The 26,262-nt window shown below is 43.9% G+C and overlaps 1 long non-coding RNA gene across 1 annotated transcript; it reads right to left on the bottom strand.

The window, feature by feature from the left end:
- Positions 1–9,733: 9,733 nt before the first annotated feature.
- On the bottom strand, positions 9,734–24,619 carry LOC131481899 (uncharacterized). The gene is made up of 3 exons (XR_009246634.1): positions 24,435–24,619; positions 10,616–10,699; positions 9,734–9,754 (listed from the first exon to the last, which is right to left on the bottom strand). It is a non-coding gene; the product is annotated as an uncharacterized LOC131481899 (long non-coding RNA).
- Positions 24,620–26,262: the final 1,643 nt, after the last annotated feature.

Here is a 26,262-nt window from a genome sequence, read left to right as displayed (position 1 = left end):
TGGCCAAGGATGTGGAGTCCTTGCTATTGTGGACAGGAGCATCAGCTATGGAATAAAGAATCATCTGTGTATCATAGAATAATAAACATTAGAATAAAATGGAGGCTGCCTTTCTCCTGGTAGAACTGTTTACATTCTGGCTTCTGGCTTCTGCATTCGTACACACATCCAAGACTGTAAAAGCGCAAATCAAGGTTTGGTTTCCAGGGAAGCCTGGTGGCCTCAGTCAGAAAAAACAAGGGTTCAGTGGTGGTGGTTGGAGGAGAAGGATAAAGGAAGGAATCTATTTACAATCAGGAACACTCAGAGACCAGGAATAAAACACAGCTCCACTCTGAATCTGAACTGCAAACGCTCAGAAATGTAGAAAGCTCATTTCTAAGGGCTGGATTTTATTCATGCTTAACTTTTTGAAGACGTGCTCCTTATTCGTAAATTTTATACTAGAAAACAAAAGAATCATGGAGGTCTGAAAGGGTTCGTAAGTCATGGTTACGCCATCTCTCTCTCTCTCTCTGTGCAAAGATGGGAGCAGGTCCAGCATTCAGTTCCCACTTCCAGGATTCCCCAGGCTTGCACAATGTGGACTTCAAAGTCCTTGGGGATCACTTGATAGGTCCATCAGGGCTTCTCTCATGATGCATGGGGACAGACCTACAGCCACATGATGAGTGTGTTAGTTTGCTAACAGTGCCGTTTGGCTTCTGCACATCTTGTTGGTTTCCCATGATGTCACTTCCTCTCATGGATGGCAGGTTTTGGCCACTCAGTCAGGCCATGGTATAGGATGCATGGTCTCAGAGCCTTCCGAACACAGTTCCCCAGGAATACTGACATGGGTGGCCTCAATGCAGAAGATCAGATCCATCAGTGTGTGGGTAGTACCAAGACATGCAAGAGGCCAACAAGCCAACTATCATGGGTTCTGGGGAAAGCTACCACAGTGGGAACTGCATACCAGGGGTTGCCAAGGGCTCTGCACACCACAGCAGAGCCAACAGAAGTGCTTCCACCAGGAGATTTCTCAGTCTGCACCAGTCACGTAGGGAAGCGCACCTGTATGAACTGTAAGTGTGTGTTTCTGAATGGTGAACATGAGGTTGGGCATTGCCCTGCCCTTACTCCTTCTCAACCTTATGCGTAGTGACGAGTATTGCCTGATCAGTTTCGACCCTTTCATTCTTTTTACCTGAAAGATCTTCTCAACAAGATTAGTAGCAACCACCTGACAAAAATCAAAGGCAACTCTGCTTTTGGAATGATAAGTCTTACGTCACGTCTGATAAACAATGTAATTTATTTAGGAACATCCGATACCTTACAAAATGAAAGAGAAAGACATTCAGCTGGTATTCCCCAGGTATGGGAAGATTTGGCTGGTGTTGTGAAAAACTACAGAATGCAAAACCACAGCTCCACCCACATTGCAATGCAGTCCTGAACAATGTCTCAGGTTCCCTCGGCCAACAGGTCCATCCCCTTCATCTCTGTGGATTTCAGCTCAGCCCTCCACCTGATAACATATCTTACTTCTAACTCCAACTGCCCTTCTAGATTCATGCTCATCTTTCTCTTTTTAATATATATATGTATATATATATGTATATATATATATAATTTACTTAGTTGAAATATGCAGTTGCAGAAAGAGACAGAGAGGAGAAGGGAGCAGAGATCTTCCAGCTGTTGGTTCACTCCACAAATGCCTGCAATGGACACAGGCAGGCTGGGGCAAAGCCAAGAGCCAGAAGCTTCATCCAGATCTCCTTCATCAGCGCAGGAGCCCAAGAACTCATGTTGTTCTCAGCCACTTTCCCAGGTCCATTCGCAGGGAGCAGAATCAGAAAGGCAGCAAGCTTGAACCAGCACCCATATGAGATGCTGGTGTTGTGGTTGGCCGCTTAACCTGCTCTATATCAGAACCTGAAGGACACTCAGTGACATCTGTCCTGGGGCCGTCTTGGGATAGATGCTGAAGTGCCATTGGACCAGCATCTCTTATTTGGGAGAAACTGCAGGGATCCCCGCCCTATGCATGATACCAGAGCCATAGGATTACCATGGTATATTATCACACACCATTGTTCGGGAGGATGGGTTACAATAATAGAAACAAACACTTTCAAGAGTGTTCATCTTGGGACAAAAAGATCTCAAACATATGGGGTTGGTGTTGTGGCACTACAGGTTGAACTACTACTTGCAACCAGCATTCTATACTGGAATGTGAATTAGAGTCCCAGATACTCTGCTTCTGATCCAGTTTTCTGCTAATGGATCTGGGAAGGCCCCAAAAGGTGGTCGTTGGGTGTACTTGGCACCATGCCACCCAATATGAGATGACAGCCTTGCAGGCAGTGTCTTAAACTGCTATGCTACAACATTGGTCCCACTAAAATAACTTTTAATTCCATTTAGGCATGCAACTTTGCCTTGAAGAAGTATAGAGCTGTAGAGGGGTGTAGTCACAAAGAGTGCAACCATCACCATTATCTAATCCAGGATGTTTCCATCACCTCTAATCGGCCCCTACATCCATCAGCAGTTCTTCCTGTTTCTTCCTCCCTCTAGCCCCTGGACAACCATCCATTTACTTTCTGAGAATGGACTTGCATATTTGAGAGAACTCATCTACTTGGAATCAAATAATGTGTAGCCATGTGTGCTGGTTCTCTCACTTAGCATACGTGTCAAGACTCAGCCCTGTTTTGGCCCATGTGAGTGTTCTTTTATGGTTGGATAGCACTCCACTGTGCAAATAGATCACATTTTCTTTGTTCAGCCATTGGTTGGTGGCCATGAGGGTTGTGCCCACTTTTTGGCCATTATGAATCATGAACATTCAGGTACAAGTGTTTGCGTAGCTACATGTGAAACTTTGGGTATCTACCTATGACAAAATTATTGCGTACAACTCTATGCAGAACTTCTCAATAAACTAAGAAACTGAGTTTTCTTTTTAAAAAAAATTTTTCTAATTAGGCCTGGTGTTATAGCTTAGTAGGTAAGGCTGCCACTTTCAGCGCCAGTATCCGTATGGGGAGCCAGTTCAAGTCCCTGCTACTCCATTTCTGGTCCAACTCCCTGTTAATTGGCCCAAGGAAGCAGCAGAGGATGTCCCTGTTATGGAGAGCAAGAGAGAACACATCAGACACACGGATGTCAGGAGGAATCTTTATTAGCCAAGCTTGGGGATGATGGCAGCTCTTGCTACACTTCAGGAACCACCGGAGTACATGGCCAAAGTCAGGAGTTTTCAGCACACATGGCATGAAGCAGCCAAGGATTTCAAATCAACTCAGGTAGGCTCATTACAAACCACCCAATAACCCAATCAACTTACACCTTAGGGCAATCAGCTAGCAAACCTGCTGACAGAGGCAGAAAGCTCTGATTAGTCGTGCTTGCCAGGGGACTGACCCCCTCCTGTCCTCTTTCAAAGCATCACATCTGCTCACTGCCATGGAGTGCTATCACCCAGCTGCACCACAGCCTCAAATGCTTATGAGAGCTGCATGCATGTGGGAGATCTGGAAGAACCTCCTGGCTCCTGGCTTTGAACTGGCCCAACTTTAGCCCTTGTGGCCATATGCTGAGTGAACCAACAAATAGAAATACATATTTAATATATGTAATTTATATATATAATAGAAAACACACACATATGTATATAGCTCTACTTTTCAAATAGCAAGTAAATCTTTTTAAAAATATATTTGAAATGCAGAGCTTCAGGGATAAAGGAAAAAGCAGAGACAGGGATCTTCTGTTCTCTGACTCACTCCCAAGTGACCGCAGCAGCTGGGGCTGCCAGGAGCCTGAAACTCCATCTGGGTCTCCCACCCGGTGGCAGAGGCCCATGCACCTGGGCCATCCTCCGCTGCTTTTGCAGGCACAGGAAGCTGGATCAAAAGTGGAGCAGTCAACATTTAGATAGAGGCTTAAGCTACTGCACCATGCACTGGCCCCAAAACTGTAATTTTAAGGTAACTCCTTCGTTTTCTATTCGCGTATATGAAGGTTGCAATGTCTCCATGTCTTCACCAACATCGTCTGTTGTCTACATCCCTGAGTACAATCACCCTGATTAATGGGAAACAATATCTCACTGTAGTTTGGGTTTTTATTTGCCTGTGGGTAATGATTTTAAACATCTTCTCATATGCTTATTGCAACCTGTAGACCCTTTTTGGAGACCTGTCTGTTTACATTCTTGCATGATTGCATTCTTGGCCTGTTTATTGAGCTGAGTTGTATTAAGAGATCTCTGTATCAACTTATTTTTTTTTTCAGATTTTTGTCTCATTTTGTGAGCTGTCTGTCCACTTTCCCTATGGTATCTTTAGCCAGTTAAATGTTTGTTTTTTCAATTTGAGGAAGTCCGGTTATCTATTCTTTGTTTCATTCTGCTTTTGCAAAGAAGAAATTCACCTCTTCTTCATTTTCCTTCTTTTCAAATCTTTGTTTCTCCTTCGCTCTCATGCCTGCACATCAGCCTCCAGGGCAGCTTGATTCTTCTGCCCGGCCTCCTAGCCGCTGGAACTCTACTTTGGAGTTAGAAAATTAGCTTCATCTTCAGCAAAAATAAACAGCTTCCAGCTACTTCCTTCTTTGACAAGAGTCATGAATTCTCAAGCCAGCGAGCACTTCAGGTCCCTGCAGCTTAGAAGCTGAGTCTGTGAGAAACTCTGTCCCCGCTGGTGGCATTTTCAGGAGGAGGGGTCTGCTTCCTGTCTCTGAAGCTCTCATCAAGTTTCAGTCCAAATAAAGCTGAAAGAGTTTTTAGGTTGGGAGGAGGGTTGCTCTCAGCATTTGTTGTTTCTGCTACTGGGCTTGCCAATCAAAGGAGTTTATAAGGCGAGCTTAACCCAGCATAGACTAAACAGCCAGGCCAGTGGGGGTGGGGACGTGCTTACAAAGGGGTTTACTGCGTTGTTTGGTGTGGGGGGGAGTGAGTTGGAGGATGACTCTAGGATTCCACATATGTTTATGACTGGAAGCTCCGTCCTGGCATGGAACCTGGGCAGCAGCACAGCCAGACAGGGCACTGCCATTTCCTCTGCTGGCACAAGGTGGTTCTCCAGCCCAAGAGCTTCTACACAGACCAGGCCCGCAGGTCTCCAGCAAGACCTTGAAGCCAGATTGCCTCCCAAGAGTGGGAGCTCAGTCTGTAGTTCAAAGAGGAAGGTCACGTCCCACCGCCAGGAGCTCAGAAGCACTGAACTCCTGTTGGCCCATTCAAATCGGACAGTCCACACATCAAAGCAGTACAGAGAGGGACAGAAAAAGAGACATCTCTCATCATGAGTTGATTCACTCCCCCAGGTGGTCACAATGCAGAACCCAGGAACGCAGAGCTCCATCCTTGCCTCCCATGTGGGTGTCAGCGGCTCAGACACACATTGGCAGGGAGCCGGATTCGAAGTGGAGTAATCAGGATGCAGCTCCTTTATGGGATGTTGGGGTCGCACATCATAGTGTAACCCCATGTACCACAATGCCAGCCCCATGCTAGAATGTGACCCTTACAAGTATTGTGCAGGAAAATATTAACGAAAATCCAAAATTTGTTTCTTACGATTAGAGAATAAACTACCACATAAAGTAGTCCAAAAGTACCAGCACTCCTGTATTTAAGGCTTGTACAATACTTGGTGGTGGCACGGGGGGCTTGTGGGGCAGGGAGGGCAGAAAATGGCCTGAAAATTAGAATTCAGACTTTGATATTTTGAGGTTAAACCGAAGTTTCAATCACTAGGAGTAATTCTCAGGACTAATTCATCAGAGCACTGTGTGTGCTTATGATGCCTCAGTCAAGGCCAGTGCCGCAATAATCCTGGGACTGTTTGAGTTTATTTGAAAAACAGATTCACAGAGAGACAGAGAAATGACAAATGACTACAATGGCCCAAGATGAGCTGATCAGAATCCAGGAACCAGGAGCCAGGAACTTCTACCAGGTCTCACACAGGTGCAGGGTCCCAAGGCTTTGGGCCGTCATCTACTGCTTTTCAGGCCACAGGCAGGGAGCTGGATGGGAAGTGGAGCAGCTGGGACAAAACTGTGTTCATGGGAACATGGCACTAGTATGGGAAACCAGCACTACAGGCAGATGATGAACGAACTGCACCACTCTGCCAGCCACTGGACTTTTCACATTTATTGAAATCAGGCCCAGTGTGGTGGCTATATGGCTAAAAATCCTTGCCTTGCATACACCGGCATCCCAGATGGGCACTAGTTCATGTCCTGGCCACTCCACTTATCAACCTGCTCCCTCCTTGTTGCCTGGGAAGGCTGTGGAGGACCCTGCACTCGTGTGAGAAGCCCAGAAGAGGGTCCTGGCTCCTGGCTTCAGATCGGCTCAGCTCCGGCCATTGCAGTCACATGGGGAGTGAGCCAGCAGACAGATCTTTCTCTCTGTATTTCCTTCTCTCTATGGATCTGTCTTTCCAATAAAAACAAATAAATCTTTAAAAATGTTTTAATGAAACCATTTACCCTCTGCCCCCAAGACAAACAGAAGCTTACACAGGAAAAGCAAACATGTGGGTTATGCAGTATTAATGATGAGTAGCCGCAACATGACAATAAAGTGGCTCGCATATACAGGAAGACAGCCATGACTGCCCAGGTCGGCCACTCACCTGAGTTCAACCTGGATTCAGCCTTCCCAGCTGGGAAGGTAACACTCCCTTAAAGTCACTGCTCCTGGGGCTAGCACCTGTTACCTCATACAAGAAATGACCGGTGTTCGCGTGATAAGATGTGAGGGAGGTTCATGTTAGAGCTTAGGAAGCTAGCCTTTCGTGGATTTTTTTGATTGGACCTTTTTGTTTTTTTAGGTTCTAGGGTTTCAGACACCCCCTTTTTCATATGGTGATGATAGAACAAAGAGGAGGCAAAGCAAGCTGAGTTGACTCTGTCGGAACTCAAAATTCTGAATCCAGGATGCTGACGTGGTTAAAATAATGTTATTTCTGAAAAGATTATATATTATCTCAGAAGTTGAAAGGTCTAAGTCATGTAAATGTGTTTTTCAAAATAAAAAACCAAAAACAGGTAAGATGTATCAACACACAAAACTCCTCCATGGAGTTGTCAGTTGAATTATTTTCTGTTTCTATTTCCTGTAACACTTTCTGATACTTTTGTAAGTGATAGTAAATGCACAATTAATTTAGCTCATCTTAATCTGTTATGATTTTGCCAAAACCTGAATGAAATTTTCCTTTCAATTACTTACCAGCAAACTAATTGTGCAACAGATTGTTCAAAGAGCTTTGGGAAAAGAGACTTTTTTTTTTTTCCTCAGCGTCTCCTATAGAAATAACCAATCACGGACCACTCCTCGGGATCGACCCTGTACTATGGACCTAGAAAAGCTTCACGTAACTTTTAAAGTAGAGCAGTTCTCGCCACATGATGAACTTTTGTTGACCAGCACATCAAATGGTCATCCCTCACAATTACATCACATCATGCCTCCATGGTCATCTCTGTGCTAAGTACACTTCATGGTGTGTGCCCAGTGACAGAGTCACCCGCCAGCACAGTGGTCCTCTTACCAAGCAATACTATCATACAACATTGCCATTCTGTGCAAATTTCATTTTCATTCCTTCCCTTGGAGCAGTTCAGTGTAGGAGTGTTGCGCCCAAGCTCTACAGTGGGAAGACTGCTTCATCTGTACACATACACTATGTGTTTCAGTCCTTTGTCAACTGATTTCAGGTTTCCCAAATCCACAAGAGGAAAGACGATTATAGAGCCACAGGGAGGCTGCATTTTGTATGTCAGTCAAGTGCATGGCTATTCATTCCATGAACAGTTATTTACTAGGCTGTATTACTGGTACATGGGGATGAGCAAGAGGCTCAGTATTTTATAGGGGAGGCAGACAAGGTACCCCACAACCTCGACAGCTTGCAGGGATCTCTGTTACAGATATGCCACAATGCTTTTGGATCAAGAGGAAAACAGATTTGAAGATAGGTCAGTACACTTCCAACAGTGTAGTCCTATGCTATGCACTATTCTAAAATCTTCAGTTTCCAAACAGGTAAAAAACAAAACACCTTCAAAACCATGCATGCTGTGGGCAGGTGGCACAGACAAAAACACTTCCTTGCGGCCTGTTGTTCAGTCTATGACTAACTGTGCTGTTTTTCACGTTTCCATGACAAGAGGCATTGCCAACAGCACCTGTTTTTAAGAATTGCCCAGGACCTGCCTCTTGGTTTACATTGAAACCAAATTTCTGGTAGCCAGTCCTGGTCATCTGTTTAACCACCAAGCATCCCAAAAGTCTTAACTACAGAACATTTGAGAAACCAAAGAGGCTAAGTTTTCTTACAGTGCTCATGCACCATGCCAGGAGTGACTACTCATCCCTCCTCCCCAACCCCCTGCGAAAAAAATCATAGGTACATAGAAAAACATAGGGCATCACAGATTGGATTCCATGTCAGCCCAATTCAGTGCTACAAGCCACATTGCCTTAAAATTGTGACTTTCTGGCACTCAGACTTGCCTAGCTACTACCCTCATATCAGCATCTTGGAGCTCTGGCTAAGTAGACCAAGAAGCTTCTGTAATAGGAGACAGGAAGCCACGATTATCCCTGCCCAAGGAATTCTTAAGGGTAGAGGGCAGATATAGGTCATGCTGGCTAAGATCAAAGGCCCTGGCAACATTGCTCTCCAACTGATATGTCACCACATTAAAACCTAACAGTAGAGGCATGCCCATCCAGTCAAACTGCCATAGGCAAAACAGCTCATGTACCAGATAACATTCTCTCATCTTTTGTCCTTTCCTTCTTCCTGTTGTTTAAGACTCTCACGCCATCCTCTTGGCCAAAAATGCCCTTTCTTACCCTTATTGTGACTAATGTGACCTCCCAAAGGCAACATAGACACCGCCTCCTCCAGGAAGCTCTCCTCAGTGTTTCTCCATCCTGTGTGGTTTCCACAGTAGTCTGTGTTGTGTTGCTCACTCCTATTTCCACGGTACTTTATGGATGGGACATCTGTCCCCTTTGACTTTTGTGACTCAGACAAGCAGGGAAGAAAGGAGAGGCAGCATTGGATGAGATGAGAGAAGTTAGCAACCTTATTGTAGTCTTAGGCGTCCATATGAGGTGCACAAAACTTCCCTATATGGAAAGTCCTAGAACGTAGTTCAGTGGGATATGCCCCCACATGAAAACCTCTCTCCCACCAAATCCAGACACCCTATTTGATCAACACAAAGAGTTTGGATAAAAATTGCAACCCCCTTAGGAAAGGGCTAGTCTGCCTCTCTGCCAGTGTGGAAAATCATAGCAAGAAACAAACTGAACTGTGGAACTCCATTGGCCGCAGCAAGCTTCCAGAATTCAGACCTCTGTGTCTTTAATCGCCAATTCAGGAAATCACATCCAAGGATCTGGTAGAGCCATTAAGTTTGGAGAAAGATTTACCAGCTACCTCAGTACCTGAAAAAGCAAAGCACATGAGCCATTGGCCAGGGTGGCCCAGGTCACGTTATCTGTCTCTACCCTGCTGAGACAACTGGTGCTAAAAAAAAAAAAAAACGGACAGGCTCAAGAGCGTGCAAGATGGTCCAAGAAATGAGCTCAAATGGGAACATCTTTTCTTGTCTCCTTCTCCTCCACTTCCTCCTTATCATCCTTATTTTTCTTCTCATTGTTGGTTTTCTCCATTCAACTACAGCATCTGTGATGAGGCTGCAATGGGTCTCATCTTTAACACTGTGAAAGAGAACGTGGTAAGACTACGTATCAGGGCATGCGCACCACTGCAGTAATAACTGAGACCAGCAATCCACACAAAGTCAGATATGCACATTCTCTAGTTCCTTCTGTTTGTGCCCAACAGCCTCCAAGCCATGCCCAGGGCTCCTGGAATGCCAAGCCATGTTCCACCCATCCTGGCCTCTCCAGTGTGGTGTGTCTTTTCTCTGTGCTATGGTGTTTCCATTTTACCTTCCCATTCCTCCTACTGAATGTTGGTCTGAAACTAGGAACTGTTTTTCCTGTCTTTCTAGTACATTTTCTTAATGCTACTCTGGGTCTCATCCACACCCACAGTAGGCAGCTCCCTACATTGCTTACATTATTTTACTTTCATCCTTGTATCTGTACTGTCCACATATTTTTGGCCTCTGTTTACACCCAATACTTGGTGTAAATTATATTTGCCCTTACCATTTTCCTTAGTGGTGGCTGAAACGGCAGTAAGCATAATACCTGTGGGTGATGCGACCCTCAGCTGAGTGCGCATGGAGCTACTCGCAAAATACAGGCACTGTTTAATAAGCTCACAATAATATCTGTTTGGGAAGGTTGTCTTTGCAGTGGCTCCCACTCACATGCATACTCATCAGAGGGTTTCCTCTGTGTGAGAATCATCTGGAATTTTACAGTGGATGAAGGATCTTGTAAATTTAGCTGCATGCATAACTAAAGGCTAATGTAGAACCCCTGGCATTAGGCAAGACGACCCAGTGGAGCACTCATCATACGTATCACGTCCCTGCAGAATCCTACACATGAAATCTTACACCTAATGATCTTCAGGCAGTTAATGAATGGAGATTATCTCTGCTTTACCGGCTGGGAAGGAAAGCAAGTAAGCTCCTTTGGTAAAGGTCTTCTTTCGATATCCAGAGCACAAATGTCTTTCAATAATAAAGTCTGATGAGGAAAAGAGGAGGTTGAAATGTGAGGAGTTCCATGTAAATCCTAATTACAACATTGTCTTGAAGGCTAGTGAGTGAATGCTAAGCTAATTCATTTTAACATGATGGGAATCAATCTTGCTAGAACTCTCTGGAAACAAATGGCTCTCGAGTTGGCGCTGCATCCTTTCTTTTTACACCGACAAATATCCGGAACAGGTGTGTCATGGTGTGCCTTATGGACCACTTGCAAAGTTCCTTGTATGCTTTGAAAGAAGATGACAACGAAGGAAAAACAAAGGGAAGGAAAGAAGGAAAACTGAGAAGGCAGGAAGGATGGGCAGCAGAGAGGGAAAGGAGGAATTGCTGGTGTGAAGTTTTCCATCACTCTTCTCTGCCTGAGGGGTTTAGGAAGAGGCCTTGTGCTGAAGTGATGGTTTAGGAAGAGGCCTTGTGCTGAAGCCAGACATCATTGCACACACAGACATCTCTGACAAGACTGCTTGTTCTCATTTTATAGCGTGGCTGTTTCCATGCCACTGGCCAAGCCATCAACATGTTCTCTTATCACACACAAATCAGCATTAATCTGTACCTTGGTCAATGGAAAAACAGCATGCATCACCCAAAGTTTGACTCCCCCATGCCGGATTTGCAGTCTTATTTCCAGACTTGCTTGGAGTAGGATCAGGACATCCTGCTCCTGGTCCAGGCTGCTGTACTTTCTCCCTGGCCCCTCATATCTGCTGCTCACCCCTATTCCACAATGCCAGGAGCCAGGTGATTAGGAAATGCACCAAGAGAACACCTTTGTCTTCTGGCTTCCAAGTGGAAAGAGCTGACTAAATGAGCCAGAGAGAACTTCTGCAACTCAGCTCCTGGATTATCTAATTCTATGCCACAATCTGAGCTCTTCTAGCTCAAAAACTTACTGACACCTAATTCAGTTGTTGCCACTTTTAATGACTTGAAACTAACCCACACAGAACAACATTTTTGAAGTTATTTAGAGCCTGCTTACTTCTCACCTATGCCAAAATCTATTCCACATCTACTGGCCATGTGCAAGCTAGAGCCTTGGGGTGACACACCCCTCCTAAACTGCTATATGCCTCCAGAGCCATCTACTCCAAGACTCTTCCTTCCATTGGGCTGCTGAGTGATGTTTCCTGCACACCCAAGCCCCTGGTCTCCCCAGGAGTTTCCATCTTCTGCATGGGGACCTCTTGCTGTATGCCTCGAATAGCCTCCCACTGGCGTGGTTTATGGAAACCCTATGGAATCACCAGCAACAAAGCTTCTTGGATGTTAAGGCCTCCCACAATCTTTCTCCTTGACCTGTCCCAAGTAACCCCTTCTAGAGGCATCAGGAGGAAAGTTGAGTTGGAAGCACAGATGAGAGAGGTCAAGACTAGTTTGAATTGATTATCAATTTATTTTCTCTATGTATTCTGTAGCTGTCTCTCACAGGTTAGGCTGTAACTGTCACAAATTATGTCTTTATACTTGTGTGTCCACTAGGATAGATTTGTAATTGTTGCTTCATGCAATTATATTTTAAGTTGTAGGATCAAAAAAAGGAGTTACAAACATAAATTTCTATAATAACAGGTTTTATATTTACTATTACCAGTTGCAAGTTACCGCTTAGTATTCTTTGATAACTATTTAAAGAACTCCCTTTAACATTTCGTATCGGGACAGTCTATCAGAAATGAGGTCTTACAGCTTTTCTTCATCTGGCAATAGCTTAGGATTTGTCTTTCATCCTTAAAGAACAGTTTTACTGGATGTTAGAAAATTTTAAATATTTATTTGTTTGAAAGTCAGAGTTACAGAGAGAGGGAAAGGTAGAGAGACACAGAGATTCCTCCATCTGCTGATTTCACACCCCAAATGGCCACAGCAGTTAGGCTGGGACAAAAGCTAGCAGCCTAGAACTACCTGCTGGTCTCTCAGGCATGTGCCAGGGGTCTGAGGACTTGGGACATCTTCTGTTGCTTTCCAGGAGCATTCACAGAAATTGGATCGAAGTGGAGCATCTGGAACTCCAACTTCTGCCCTGATACGGGGCGCCTATGTCACAGGCTGTACCACGCAACTCCATCCCTCAAGGATACCTCTATCCATTCAACACTGTAAGTTTGCTATCCCTTGGCCTTTAGGATCTTCTGCTGAGAAATCAACAGTCAGTGTGCCTGACGGTTCCTTGAATTAACATTCAAATGAATTCAGTTATCTTCCTGTTTCTGAAATTTTATTTTGCTTTTGATTATTCTGTCTTACTATGTCTTGTTTTCAAGTTTCATCTAAGAGAGAAGTTCGCCAAGCTTCTTAGATACGTAGAGTGATGGTTTTTGTCACATGAAGATGTTGTGAGGCCAGCATGGTGGCAGAATGGATTAAGGCACAGCATGCAACTCCAGCATTCCATCTGGGAACAGATTCATGTCCTGGCTGCTCCATTTCTGATTCAGCTCCCTGCTAATGTGCCTCAGAAAGGAGTAGAAGATGGCTCAAACATTTGGGCCCCTACATCCACATGGAATACCCAGAGGAAGCTCCTGGCTTCTGGCTTCAGCAGGGCACAACCTCAACATTTGTAGCCAATTATGGAGAGTGAACCACCAGAGCAGATAGAAGACAACTCTCTCTTTCTTTCAATTAAACAAAACAAATCTTTGTATTTTAAATGAAAGCTGTTTGGGGTTATTATTTCTTCAGCCTGCACCCCCTTAGCTCTAGAACTCCTATGTTGGACGTGTTGATACATTTGGTAGTATTCCACAGGCTCTTGGGTTCTGTGGATTCTTCATTCTTTTTGTTCCTTCCTGCTTTTCAGATGAGGTTGTCTCCTTTGACCTATGTTCCGTCTCATGAACTCATCTGCGCATCCTCTGCTAAGTCCCTCTAACAGCTTTTCTCATTTCAGTCATGCTTTTCAGCTCCCAGATCCTTTTTATCTTTTCTTTTTATCTTTGTGTTTCTTGCTTTAACTCTTTGCTTATTGAGACATTATTCTCCTCTATTCCTTTTCTTCCTTGTTCATGTTGCTCTTTAGCTTCTTGGGAATATTTAAGAATGTTGGTCAGAATTTTTTTGGGGGGGTGCTTTTTTTATAGTAAGTCAACTATCTGCTTCTTTGGGGACAAATGCTCTTCCTTTTTCCCCATGTATATTGAATACAGACTTTTTAATATTAGGGAGTGGAAACAGAGAGACTAAGGGAAAGGAAATGTGTTATGACTAGAATATGAGTTGGTTTCCTGACTCACACATACATTTAAACTCCAGTGATAGGCTCACAGTTAATGGATTAATGTTAATGGTTAAAGATTAAGGATGGAGATGTGATCCAATTATGGCGTCTGGCGGCGAGCACAGTGGGAGGTCCTCAGGTCACTAGGGCCATGCTCTCTGAAGGTAACTTTAACAAGAGGGTTGCTCTTACATGAACTTGAGTGAGTGCCAGCCACTTTCTCTTCGACTCCCTGGCTCACTGTGTGATCCTTCTTCCTGCACTCTACCGCCCACTGTCCTCCTCAGACCCTGGATCCACGAACCCACCTGATTTTGGATCATGAGGCTCCCAAGCTGAGGTTTCCATGCTGCAGCACAGGTGTTACTGGCTGCTGTTCAACCATTTTGCAGCAAGAATAAAGAACAAAGAGGAGTGGAGCAAAAAAAATTTAGAAAATTCACCATCGATCCACAGAAAGGAGGAGTGAAAGGCTTGCTTAGGACAGGAAAGTCAACGGGAGATCCCACTCCCTAAAGAAATTGCTGCAGGTAGAAGCTAAATGCCTGCTAATTGGCCATATGCTGGGAGATAGAGTCTGAAGATATTTCGGAGAAAAATCACAAAAATCATTTTGTGAAACTCCAGGACTTTCCCAATAAGCTTGCCCAAGATGGCCTCAGCATTTGCTTATCCTGTATTTAGCTAGCAAAACATATTTGAGGCAGGAAGGTAAGGTGCAGCTTGCGCTGGAGACAGAGCTTGGCATTCTTCATACGATGCCAGTTTTGTACGCATGTGTCATACGAGAGTTAGAGGACCATGCTGACTTCACCAAGATACCAAAGGAAAGTTAAAGAGGTTAGGCCAAGAGGTGCTATCAAGCTAAAAAACCCAAGCGTAGTCTCTGTGAGAGTGAAGCCATAGTGGAGGCCACGAGAGGACGGAGGTGTCAGCATGTGTGTGCCCAGGCAAATCTGAACAACGCACTGGCATCAGAGCCTCAAACAGTGACCCTGTAGGTCTAGGCCAACACAGGCACCAAGAAATTTGCCCCACAAAGCACTTCCCTGTTCCTTTGGCTTTCGGTGTTTTGCAGAATGATTCAATTATTCCGTCCAACAGAATTCCTGAGTAGGCTTTACAATGGGAAAGCTCCTAAAGCGTCCCTTGGGCATAGCCCAGGCAGGTCCAATCAGACAGATGCACTGTTGGAAACTGATGGTCAACCTTTTCCCTCCGGATGAGGCACCTGCTCTGCTTCCTTCTGGACTGCTACTGTAAAGAAAAAGACATTGCGGTTAGGTTGAATTAAAACACCACGGAATGCTGACTCTGTTTCCACAGCCATGTGGTAACTCTACACCTTCGAAAAAGCCCAAAACAGCTTTAGTCTAATAGTTCGGCCATAATATCTGAGAACTTATCATCCCTTGACTTCCAAGAAATGAAGACAATGGGATCGCAAAGCCTGGAGACCTGAAGGAAAGCAGTAAATGTGTGCTGCTGCTCTTTCCAGGGGAATTAATCCTTGTTTTGCTCAATCCAATAGGATACATCTCAGATACCAAGGGAGATTTGTTCTAGCAAAGCTACAACATCCAGAAAATAGTAGTCCTCAGCCTTTAGTTTATATGGCCTCCAGGTACTTTGCAGGCTACTTCTCAGGATGCACACTTGAACTAAAGATGGCAGTAGAGATTACAGCCTACTTCTTGGAAGTCCTTGATAACAAGTCTGTTATTGTCCTCACTAATGTGGTACTGCTTTTGGTTTGCTCTTTTAAAGGAGTGGCATAAATGGGGCAATTCCAGGGATTTCCACTTGGGCTTCTACCATAAGAGCCTTAACTACAATGAAAGCAATCAAAGTGGCCCATGGCTGAGGTCATGCTGAACCTATTTCAAGAAAGACTTGAGTCAGGATGTACTGTGTCACATGGGGTCTATAAGCCTCCACTTTTAATTATAGTTGTAGTTTCTGGGAGATTGCTGCTGATGAAGAACATTAACGAACCCTGGAAATAACAATTTCCTTTCCTTAGCCAACAGTTGTCATGGCAAAGGGTAATCCACGGAAGGCTTAGAGGGAGATTCACAGTGTGTATCTGTGGAATAAATCCCATGTTCTTAATTACTAGAACTTTCCAGATAAGGCTCTATGGATCTGTGAACCAGCTTATGTGCAAGGTCTCGATAAAAGAAAACACAAACTCTTGCAACAATCAGAGTCTGCTCTCTAACCACCAACAACTCATTTTTTCTAACTATTTGGATAAAAAGATGGGTGCTTAGGGCAGTGATTAAGGCTCTGCTTAGGGTGCGCGCATCCTGTATTGGGTGCTGCATACGAGTTCAGCTTCCTGCTAACGGGAGCCATTGGGAGTAATGGGTGATGTCCCTGTCACCCATGTGAAAGAGACTGAGCTCCTGTCTCCTCTCTCTCGCCCTCAAGTAAGTAAAAGCAAATGTAAAAAATTAAAGAAGGACATTAGGACTTCTCTAATTGCTTATTTAAGCATATCCTATATGATCTGAGATAAATTTGTTTAAATTGTTTAATTCTGGTTTTACTTCCCTTTTACCTAAGGGTAATTTTTACAGTAAGTTTAAAATGTTTCATGTGTGAGAACATTTTAGTTTTGTTAATAATTTTCCACTTTATTGCCTTAGATGGAATCATGAAACTTGAAATGCGTTTTTATGATCGTTTATTTTGACCTGCATATGACCTATACAGGATCAATTTTTGTGAACAATGCACAGGCACCATAGATAAAGCAGAGGCAGTTCTCACAGTGTTAAAAGCATATGTCCATAATATCTTTATTAATGGCTATGTTGTTCAGATATTCTTCTCATTGCTCAATTACTTCTGCTCACTTCATGTGCTCCTGTTGTTGGAGCATTTATGACTATGTAGGCTTGTATCGCCTGTAGTTTTTGCTGTATTTCAATGTTACTTCCTTTGAGTCTGGCTTCTACATCCACTTTCTTTTGGTGACTTCCTGCTCAACCTCTTTTATTATTCTCTTGGTTGTTTTTGCTGCCTTTCTTCAACGCTCTTCATTAAATTTTCATTTCGGTCTATTCTCCTTTATGTACCTTATAATTTATTATTCCTTCATGAGATTTTGTTTTTCTTTCTTTTTTCCCCCCAAGTTCAATCAATTCTCTTTCCATTTCTCTCTTTCTTTTGTCCATTTCTATTCATATATTCTTTTAATTTCTGGTTCAAGGTGGCTTTGTTTATTTCAAAATTCTTGTTGAAATATATTTGGTCCAGATTAGAGTGCTGACTTATAATTTCTTGTCTATATCATGGCTGTTTACGTGGGGGTGGGGGTTTGCAGGAGTTGGAATGTGTTCAAAACTACTTTCTATTTTTTTTAAATACTAATTCTGTATGAATGTATTCCATTTTCCCCCTGTCCACTCATTTGGTATTGGAATGAGTTATAAGACTGCAGCGGAACCCTCTTCTGCGTCACTGTACCAGGGCCTGATTTCTTTATTAAATGTTGTAACAGGAGGAAAAATCTGGTGTGAGCTCTGATATTTTGGTCCTCTTTTTTTTTTCTTGCCACATTTGCCAAATGCTGCCTTTCTTTTCCTCTTTGTCTTCTTTGCCCCTGGAAGTGAAGGGGTAAAGCCCTGGCACCTCTTCCCATTGGAGCTGCCCAACACCAGAACACTGACAATAGCTTTTTCCCACATATGGTGGACTCACCTTTTCTGGACATTGTGTCACATACACCTTAAGCTACCTGACAATGACCTCCTCCTTTCTTTGAGCAATGATTTGTAGGGAGGTCATTGCTACAAATAGAGATTTGCTGAGATTCATTAACTGTTTTTCCCAATCTGTTCTATTTGATGAGATTTTTGTGTGTGTGCTTAACTTTCTTCTTTAAAAAAGATTTACTTACTTATTTGAAATAGAAAGTAACTGAGAGACAGAGAGAGAGAGAGAGATTTTCTACTTGCTGTCTCACACTCCAAATGGACACAATGGCCAGAGCTGATCCTGGCTGTTGTGGAGCATATTTGAAAAGGATGCTGGAAGATACAGACCTCTGTTGCTGCACAGTAGGACCTGCTGGCCAAGGTGAAACAGATCACGGTGGCGCTGATTCTATGCTGAGGTGCACAGACCCATCTCCATTTGGTCCCAGCACCCTGGTGTCCAAAATGGCTTTGCGTAACACATGCCAAAGGGATCCGTTATGAAACATGACTTTTAAATTCTGACATAAGTCAAAAGACAACAGAATCTCTCAGGCTGAAGTGCTCATGAGGATCAAAATAAACTACAAATTCATCACGTCAAGGGGTAAGCCAAATCTTACTCTCTTTACATTTAAAAAGAAGAGTGCTAAATGATTTCAACTTTATGAAGAATTAAGTGTGTGTAGAACAGAAACATATCTGATTTCACCTTAAATTTCTCTTGTATATGTGTGTGTGTATACATAGCATATATAGATACTGTAGATACTATGTATGTGTGTATATGTATATATTACACAGAGATGTAAACACCCTATTTAAAACACCCTTTTGAGGGGCAGACACTATGCTTAGCAGTAAAGATGGCTGCATTATATGCCACAATGCCTGCGTTTGAGTCTTAGTCCCAAGCCTCGGCTCCAGCTTCTTGCTAACGCTGCCCCTGCGAGGCAGGAGTGGTGATTCCATGCTTGGATTCCTGGCTTGTGTTCTTGGCTCCCTGGCTCTAACCCAAGCTACCTGCAGCTGTTGGGAACAATTGAGGTGAGAAACAATGTCCATGGTTGTGGGAGTTTCTCTCTCTCTGCTTCCTCTTTCTCTCAAAACAGGGAAGAAAACCCTTCTAGAGATCTTTTGACCACACAACAACCTAATATTAGATCCGAGGGTACTGAGTTGCTTCTTTGGATCAAGGGAAATATCAAGCAAATTTCTTTTGATACATTCTTCAACAGATGTCTGATTTCATCCAGACAGGTATGCAAAAATAGAGTGCATTGATCTCCATCTCCATGAGTTCTGAATCTATGGAACCAACAAATCATGGATAGAAATATCCAGAAAAAAAGTACAATTATGAGGAACACGAGTATGCTTTTCTTCTTCTTGTTTCCTCAGCTAGTCAGAGAAACACCTGTTTTTCTGGCACTGATACTGTATCTTTGTGCCACAAATCATCTAGAGATGATTTGAAGTGCTAGGGGCGAAGTGCCCAGTAATGTGGGAACGTTTTGCCACTTTATGTAAGGGATGTGAGCATTGGAATCTGCAAGGGTTCCTGGAAACGATCTCTTGCAGACACCAAGACACAATTGTATTTTGTATTATTTGATGCAATTATTATGCATCTATTATAGTTATTGATTTGTCTTAGGCAGCTTCAGGTTATATGGAAATTAAATATTTTTATTGTTCATTTTCCTTTTTTAAAAAAGTATTTCTTACTAAAAAAAACCTAAAATAAATAGACAAACAACAGAAAGTAGAGCTTGCAATCTGACAGGAAAGAGCTGGCATGGATTGGCTCATGCCTCGCTGGGTGGGACACGAAGATTAGTCACTCCTCACCATGGTGTTGAGGATTTTCCTGCACCCCCCCAAAAAAATGTTCTGCACATTAAATGTTGACAAATATCTTGTTAGAATTACAAGTCAGTCTAGATTATCCCAAAATCTGCCAAGATCAGCAAAATTATACTTCAACACAACAAATGGCTAAATACTAAAATGAAATAGACACGAGACAGCTGAATGGTACCTTATAGCCATTTTAAGGTATATAGCAGCCGGTCCTGTATATAAACTAAAATTGAAATGTCAATGAGCTAATCATAGGTTGTGGTTAGGACTTGCTTTTTTTTTTTAACATACTGGTTACTCAAAACCATGTCAATTCCATAATATTGCAAATTGCTGTTGATGTTACATTGGGACTCTTAATTGACTGTGATGATATTCTACCAGCTCTAACTTCGGACCAGAAATGGACTCCCCAAGAAACTGTTCAACCCATCTGGACAGTAAGTAGCTGGACTCTATGCTTGGTATATGTTTGCAAGGAAAGAATCTTGATTGAATTTGAACTGTAATACTGCATCAAGGTGGAGGAATCCACCAGGGGGGAGGGGAGGGGGAAGGGTGGGGAGATTCCCAGAGCCTATGAAACTATCACATAATGCAAAATAATTAATAAAAAAAATTTTTAAAGTATTTGTTTTAGAAATCAGCATGAGAGAGAGAGATCTTCCATCTACTGATTTACTCCGCTGATGGCCACAACGGCGAGGACTCAGCCAGGCCAAAACCAGGAACAAGGAGCCAGGATCTTCATCCGGGTTTCCCACAGGGGTGACAGGAGCACAGACACCTGGGTAATATTTTGCTGCTTTTCCCCGATGCATTAGCAGGGAGCTGGATCAGCAGTGGAGCAGCCAGGACAGCAACCTGTGCCTCTAGGGATGGAGGCGTCACAGGCTGTGCCTGCTATGCCACAATGCCAGATCCTGCTCATCTGCCTTTTGAAACATTCCAAGTGTGTTTTCTTGTCTTCACTCCTGCAGGATCAGTCTGAAAAGATCCGCGAGCAAGTTCAGATCCTTGATAAATGGGACTTCTCAGCAACGCTGAATGATGCTATGAATGCAACAAGGTGGAAAACAGTCATTAAAAGTAGAATCCTGTTATTTCATTCCATCAAATGAGTAGAATTCCATTCTTTCATTTCCTTTGCATCTTGTGCTTTGCTGGAACAATCCGGAGAAGTCCCACGCCTGGGGCAGAAACAGGCTAAGGCCATGGAACCGACGCGAGGCTAAAGCACCAGAAGTCTCGGCTTGGCACCTGCGTCGGTGGAGACGGCAAGCGATTCTCTCATTCATTGCCTCAGCTTTACAAATCCAGAACTCATTCTTGCCGGGTGTGAGTGCATTTCAGATGAAAGCTCATAAAAGCCAAAGCTTTATTCACAGAGTTGCTCATTGTTGCCAGAAATTTACAAGCCTCGGCAGGCGTCTAGGTTACAACTCTCAAGATAAAACATCTGTACCGCCCAGAACATCCTTGAGGGGCCACAACAGCCACTCCTGGGACTAGTTACTCAGTGTGGCTTCTGCACCATGACAGAGAACCAAGAGCAGAAGGTCATTATTGTAAGAATGCAGTCAACCTGACATAGATAAATGATAGAGAGAGAGAGAGGTGATGGATGATGGTTAGAGACATAGTAGATGACAGAAAAGTGAGAAATAATAGGTAAATTGATAACAGATCAATGATAGATAATGATAGCTAGGTGATCAATAGATGACAAGTAGATATGATAGACAATTGATGGAGATAGAAGATTTTAAAATAGATGGAGAGGACACACAGAGAATGGTGACTAGACTGGCCAGGCTGGATCAACGGCTAGTGAGTGTGAGATGCTTACAGCATTCCTGGGGGAGACACGGTTGTTGGGAGAACAGCTATTCACGCTCCTAGCACATCATCCAAAGGCCCCCCGCCTCCCAACAGGAAATGAAGGAGATAAGTTCTGATCACTCAAGGAACGATGGGAACTGAGAAAAACAAAGCATTGTATTTCTGGAGTCCTGAAGAAGCCTGCTTTAAGATCCTTTGTCACGGGCTTGGTGCAATAACCGAGTGGCTAAATGCTTGTCTTGCATGCACCAGGATCTCATATAAGCACCAATTCATATCCCAGATGCTCCACTTCCTTTCCAGCTTCCTGCTTGTGGCCTGGGAAAGCAGTCGAGGACGGCCCAAAGCCTTGGGACCCTGCAGCCTCATGAGACATCCAGAAGAAGCCCCTGGCTCCTGGCTTCAGATCAGCTCAGTTCTGGCTGTTGCAGCCACTTGGGGAATGAACCAGCAATGGAAGATCCTTCTGTCTGTATCTCCTCTCTATATATCTGCTTTTCCAATAAAAGTAAATCTTTAAACATAATAACTTTAAAAAATCCTGTGTCATTAATCCTTCCACCACAGGTGTGGAATTTGGAAAGCAGAGCCTTACCTGGTGAATGAAAGCGATTGGGAATATCTGCCTTCCACAGTCAGACAGGACGGGTCCTTCAGACACATGGACCATCAAGCTCTTCTTTCTGCCATCGGGTTTATAAGCTCATTTATGTTGTTACTCAGTAAGTCTTTTCCCTTTAAGAAGGCAAAACTCAGTATAAATAAAAGTATTACATTCTGTTTTCTAAATGACTCTATTTATCCTTTTATTTATAAATATGTAATGAGCTCTCTTGCGAAGGGCCAAAATGTAAATGTAAGTGGCAACCACACTGGACTTGGCTGAATCATAAAACATACCCACCTCCCCACCCATCCACACAGCTCCATATGACAGAGAGGCGACTCTCAGATAGCATCCAAAAGGCCAGCTGACAGCTGGACTTACAGAAAACGATAGGAGTTTTTCAGGGGTATATTACACCCACAGATTAGGAATTGTTGGAAAAACTCGATTTTTGCATTCACCTGTTGTGTGATGTTAATAAAAATCTAAAGGCACAGTGCCATGGCAATAGCAGGTAAAGCCTGTTTCTGCATGGCTGGCATCCCATCTGGGCACCAGTTCAAGTCCTGACTGCTCCACTTCCAATACAGCTCCCTGCTAGTGTGCCTACACAACAGCATAAAAATGGCCCAAGGGCTTGGGCCCCTGCACCAAAGTGGGAGACATGGAAGAAACTCTTCCTTGTTTTTGGTCTAACCCAGCTCCAGCCATTGCAGCCATTTAGGGAGTGAACTAGCAGATGGAAGATCTTCGTGTGTTTGTGTCCATGTCTCTCCTTTTCTCTCTGTAATTCTACTTTTCAAAAAAAAATCTTTAAAAAAATCTGAGTGATGTGTATAGAATACAATGTCCAAAAACAAATGGACTTTCCAAAGTCTCTTTCATCTCTTCCAATGCTCATAAAATTTCCTCTTTCACAAGAGCTCTGTAATGCCACTCAAGCTCGTGGTCACCTGTGATTATTATAGTAATTATTATTACAGTGGTTTCTGCAAAGGCAGGTGGTTTGTTCAGATTTTCAGCCAGTATCTGCTTCACTCTGGGTGCACAGACTGAAGACGTCTGCTTGCTCGGCATTTCCGTGTTGTCACATGTGTGACTTTGCTCTAAGTGTAAGGCTGTGACTCAGTTACAAGGCACACACACCAGCCTAGGTTAGAATACTCACTTAGCTCTTGGGGACACCAGATGTTAATAAGCCAGATTGCATAGCTTTCTGTCCCTTGGCTGACTGGATCTCTGTAAGTGTGTAATTACAAAGGAGTGTGCTCCAGGAACCAGTTCCACACTCTCACAGTCTCACATGATCACATTTGACTTTGAATTTGAAAGTTCAGGATCATAAAAACGGAGAGATGAAAACTCTTCTCCATCAGTACATGAGGTACTTTTTAAAAAGCAGATGCCCCTTGGGGCTGGTGCTGCAGCTCAATAAGCAAATCCTATGCCTCCAGCGCAGGGATCCCGTATGGGCGTTGGTTCATGTCTCAGCTGCCCCACTTCTCATCCAGCTCCTTGATTACAGCCTGAGAAAGCAGTAGAGGATGGCTCAAGGTTGTGGGCACCTGCAGCTGTATGTGACACACAGAAGAAGTTTCTGGATTCTGGATTTCCATTGGCTCAGTTCCAGCTGCTGCAGCCATTATGGCAGTGAACTAGTGGTTGGAAAATTTTTCTCTCCTCTCTGAAAATCTGCCTTTCAAATAAAAGCAAATAGAAATCTAAAAAAAAAAAAAAAATCAGATGTCCTGTGCTTCAGTTTGTGTAGTTTCGGTGCTAACCCAATACAGGGCCACCCTCCTAATTTATCCTAAGGCTCAGCACCTGTGTCTTCAACCAGACTAGAATCCAAAATACATGGAACAAAAATTTTCACCCATGCCAACAACTATTTACATACTGTTTACCATGAATGATACATTGGAGTTTGTCTAGCAATGACATACAACATGTGGGAGGATTGCCCATTTATAGACCAAGACAAGCCCACTTTCTACCAGAGCCTTCAGCACCCACAGGTAGTCATATCCACAGGGAATTCTGGAGCGCATCCTCTGTGGTGATGAAGAAACAATTGTGTGTCCCCACTTGTGTCTAAGGAGTGGAAACTTTACAGTCTGAACTGACGTACATGGCAGTACTGCATGGCTTCTGATCTCCAGAACCCAAGAACTCTGCGGGGGGCCAGCAAGTAAAATCTATAGAACTAGGGACAATTTCTCAATGATTTCTCTGCAGCGAGGTCCCTGCCATCCCTGGGAGATGTTGGGTAAGCAGGAAGCAGCCCTTCTGGGCCTCTCCACGGCCCAGGAGCTCCCTTTCCTGACCTCAAAGAGAGGAGACAGGTGAAACCCTTTCAAACAGATGTAAGAGGGAAATGATTGTGGTCCCAGCACCCAACTCCTAAGGAAGCATCATTCTCCAACTCTTGAATTCATCAACTCAGTCCTTCCTTCACCCACACATGTTTGTGCACCATCTTCTCAAATCAGACCACACTAGCTTCCTTCTGTGTCTCCTCTGGATCCCAGATTCAGATGGCTCTACCTTTTGGAGTTCTATTGAACTATCTCAAACTCAAGGTTGCAGAACCACAGATACAAAAGTAACCCAACAGAGCTACTAAACTATTGCCAAGTTCACATGTATACTGTCTGCCCAACACAGGGCCCACTGAGCCACACAGCTTCCTTTGTAACGTCCCCAGGCTTCCGGAAGCAGCTTCTGGGCAATCTCCCGGTCCCAGTCTCTGACCCTACATTTCAAAGACAAGACCGTGACCTGCAGGGGTTTCCTACACTGACACCTAAGATGACATTCACCAAACTTGGCTGATCACCAAAACCACTGGGTACAACTTAAAATCACTTAGAATCTGCAACCCAGGCAGGAGCAAGCTCACTGGAGCCACAAATGCCTCAAGCTGGGACCACAGTTCCTGTCCCCAGATCTGTAAGTTATAGTGTCACGGCTTCAGGCACATAGCAGTCTTCAGCAGTACTCAGGCAAACACCAGTCCTGGAGGGCTGGTGCTGTGGTATATCAGGTTAAGCTGCTACCTGAGACACTGACATCCCACATGAGCAATGATTAGTATCCCAGATGCTCTACTTCTGCCTGTATCCAGAAAAGCAGAGGAAGATGGTCAGAGTGCTTGGGAGGGCCCTGATGGAGCTCCAGGCTCCTGGCTTCAACCCGGGCTAGTCCCAGTCATTGCAGCAGCCATTTGGTGAGTGAACCAGCAGATGGAAAATCTCTCTCTCTCTCTGTCTCTCTCTCTCTCTGTCTGTCTCTCTATCTCTCTCTAATGCTGCCTTTCAAGTAAGTAAATAAATCTTTTTTTAATAGATTGCACAAAGTGTACAATAAAGGCAACATTTTACCTAAAGAAAGAGACAATATATGTGACTTTTGAACTGTTCTCATCACCTCACTAATCAGTTTCTTAACTGAGTTGCAAATCCAGTCTGACATGGTTCAGCTAATTTCTAATTAAGCTGATAATGCACAGTCAAATGAGGTTGTCAGTTTTAACTAAGTGGCTTGTGCTTGGACAAAGTCTAACCCCCAGGGATCCCTGGAAAGGCAGGATCCAAGAACTGAATGTTACTGGAAACAGGGCCTGGCTAGGGAGAGGTGACAGGTGCTGATGGAACTGGTTTTGATTGCTTCAACTCTGCTTGGAGGGGACAATTGACTCATACCGGGATATCTGAATAATTTATGTAACCCTCCTCTGCAAAGGCTGTGTAAACAAAGCTGATAGCACTCACCTTTTCAACACTGGAACTAGTGACACTTATAGCTCCATATATAGGAAGGGAAAATGAAGCAAAGGCAAAATGAGTCATTGTCGCCGAGGAATGAGGCACACAGAGGACGACTATCCAGGGTGAACAGATGGCTGTCTTCTGATGTTAGAGGAAGAGCTGCCCTTAGCTTGACATCCACGTGGATATGGAAAGTCAGATGTCACAGGGCAGCCTCAGAAGGTAAAAGAAGGGGATGGAGTCAAAGACATACACAGGAGTGCAACTGGAGCGGCTGAGCTCTGCGGAAAGTGAGGCGCTGTGCTGATGTCAGCTCCTGGTGTGGTGTAGGACACAAGCTATTGCTATGGAGGGAACTGGTGAGGGCCACATGGGGCTTCTGTGCACGACTTCACATTACTTGCAGTGGCATAGGAATCGATCACCGTTACAAAACAAGGCACTTCAAAAAAAATGGCATGGCCCTGTGCAGTAGCACAGCAAGGTGATTCTCTGCCCCGTGGTGCCAGCATCTCATAAGAGCACCAGTTTATG

This window comes from Ochotona princeps, chromosome 1 (genome assembly GCF_030435755.1).
Source record: "Ochotona princeps isolate mOchPri1 chromosome 1, mOchPri1.hap1, whole genome shotgun sequence".
Classification (NCBI taxonomy): Eukaryota; Metazoa; Chordata; class Mammalia; order Lagomorpha; family Ochotonidae; genus Ochotona; species Ochotona princeps.
This window is presented reverse-complemented; position numbering and strand designations above follow the sequence as displayed.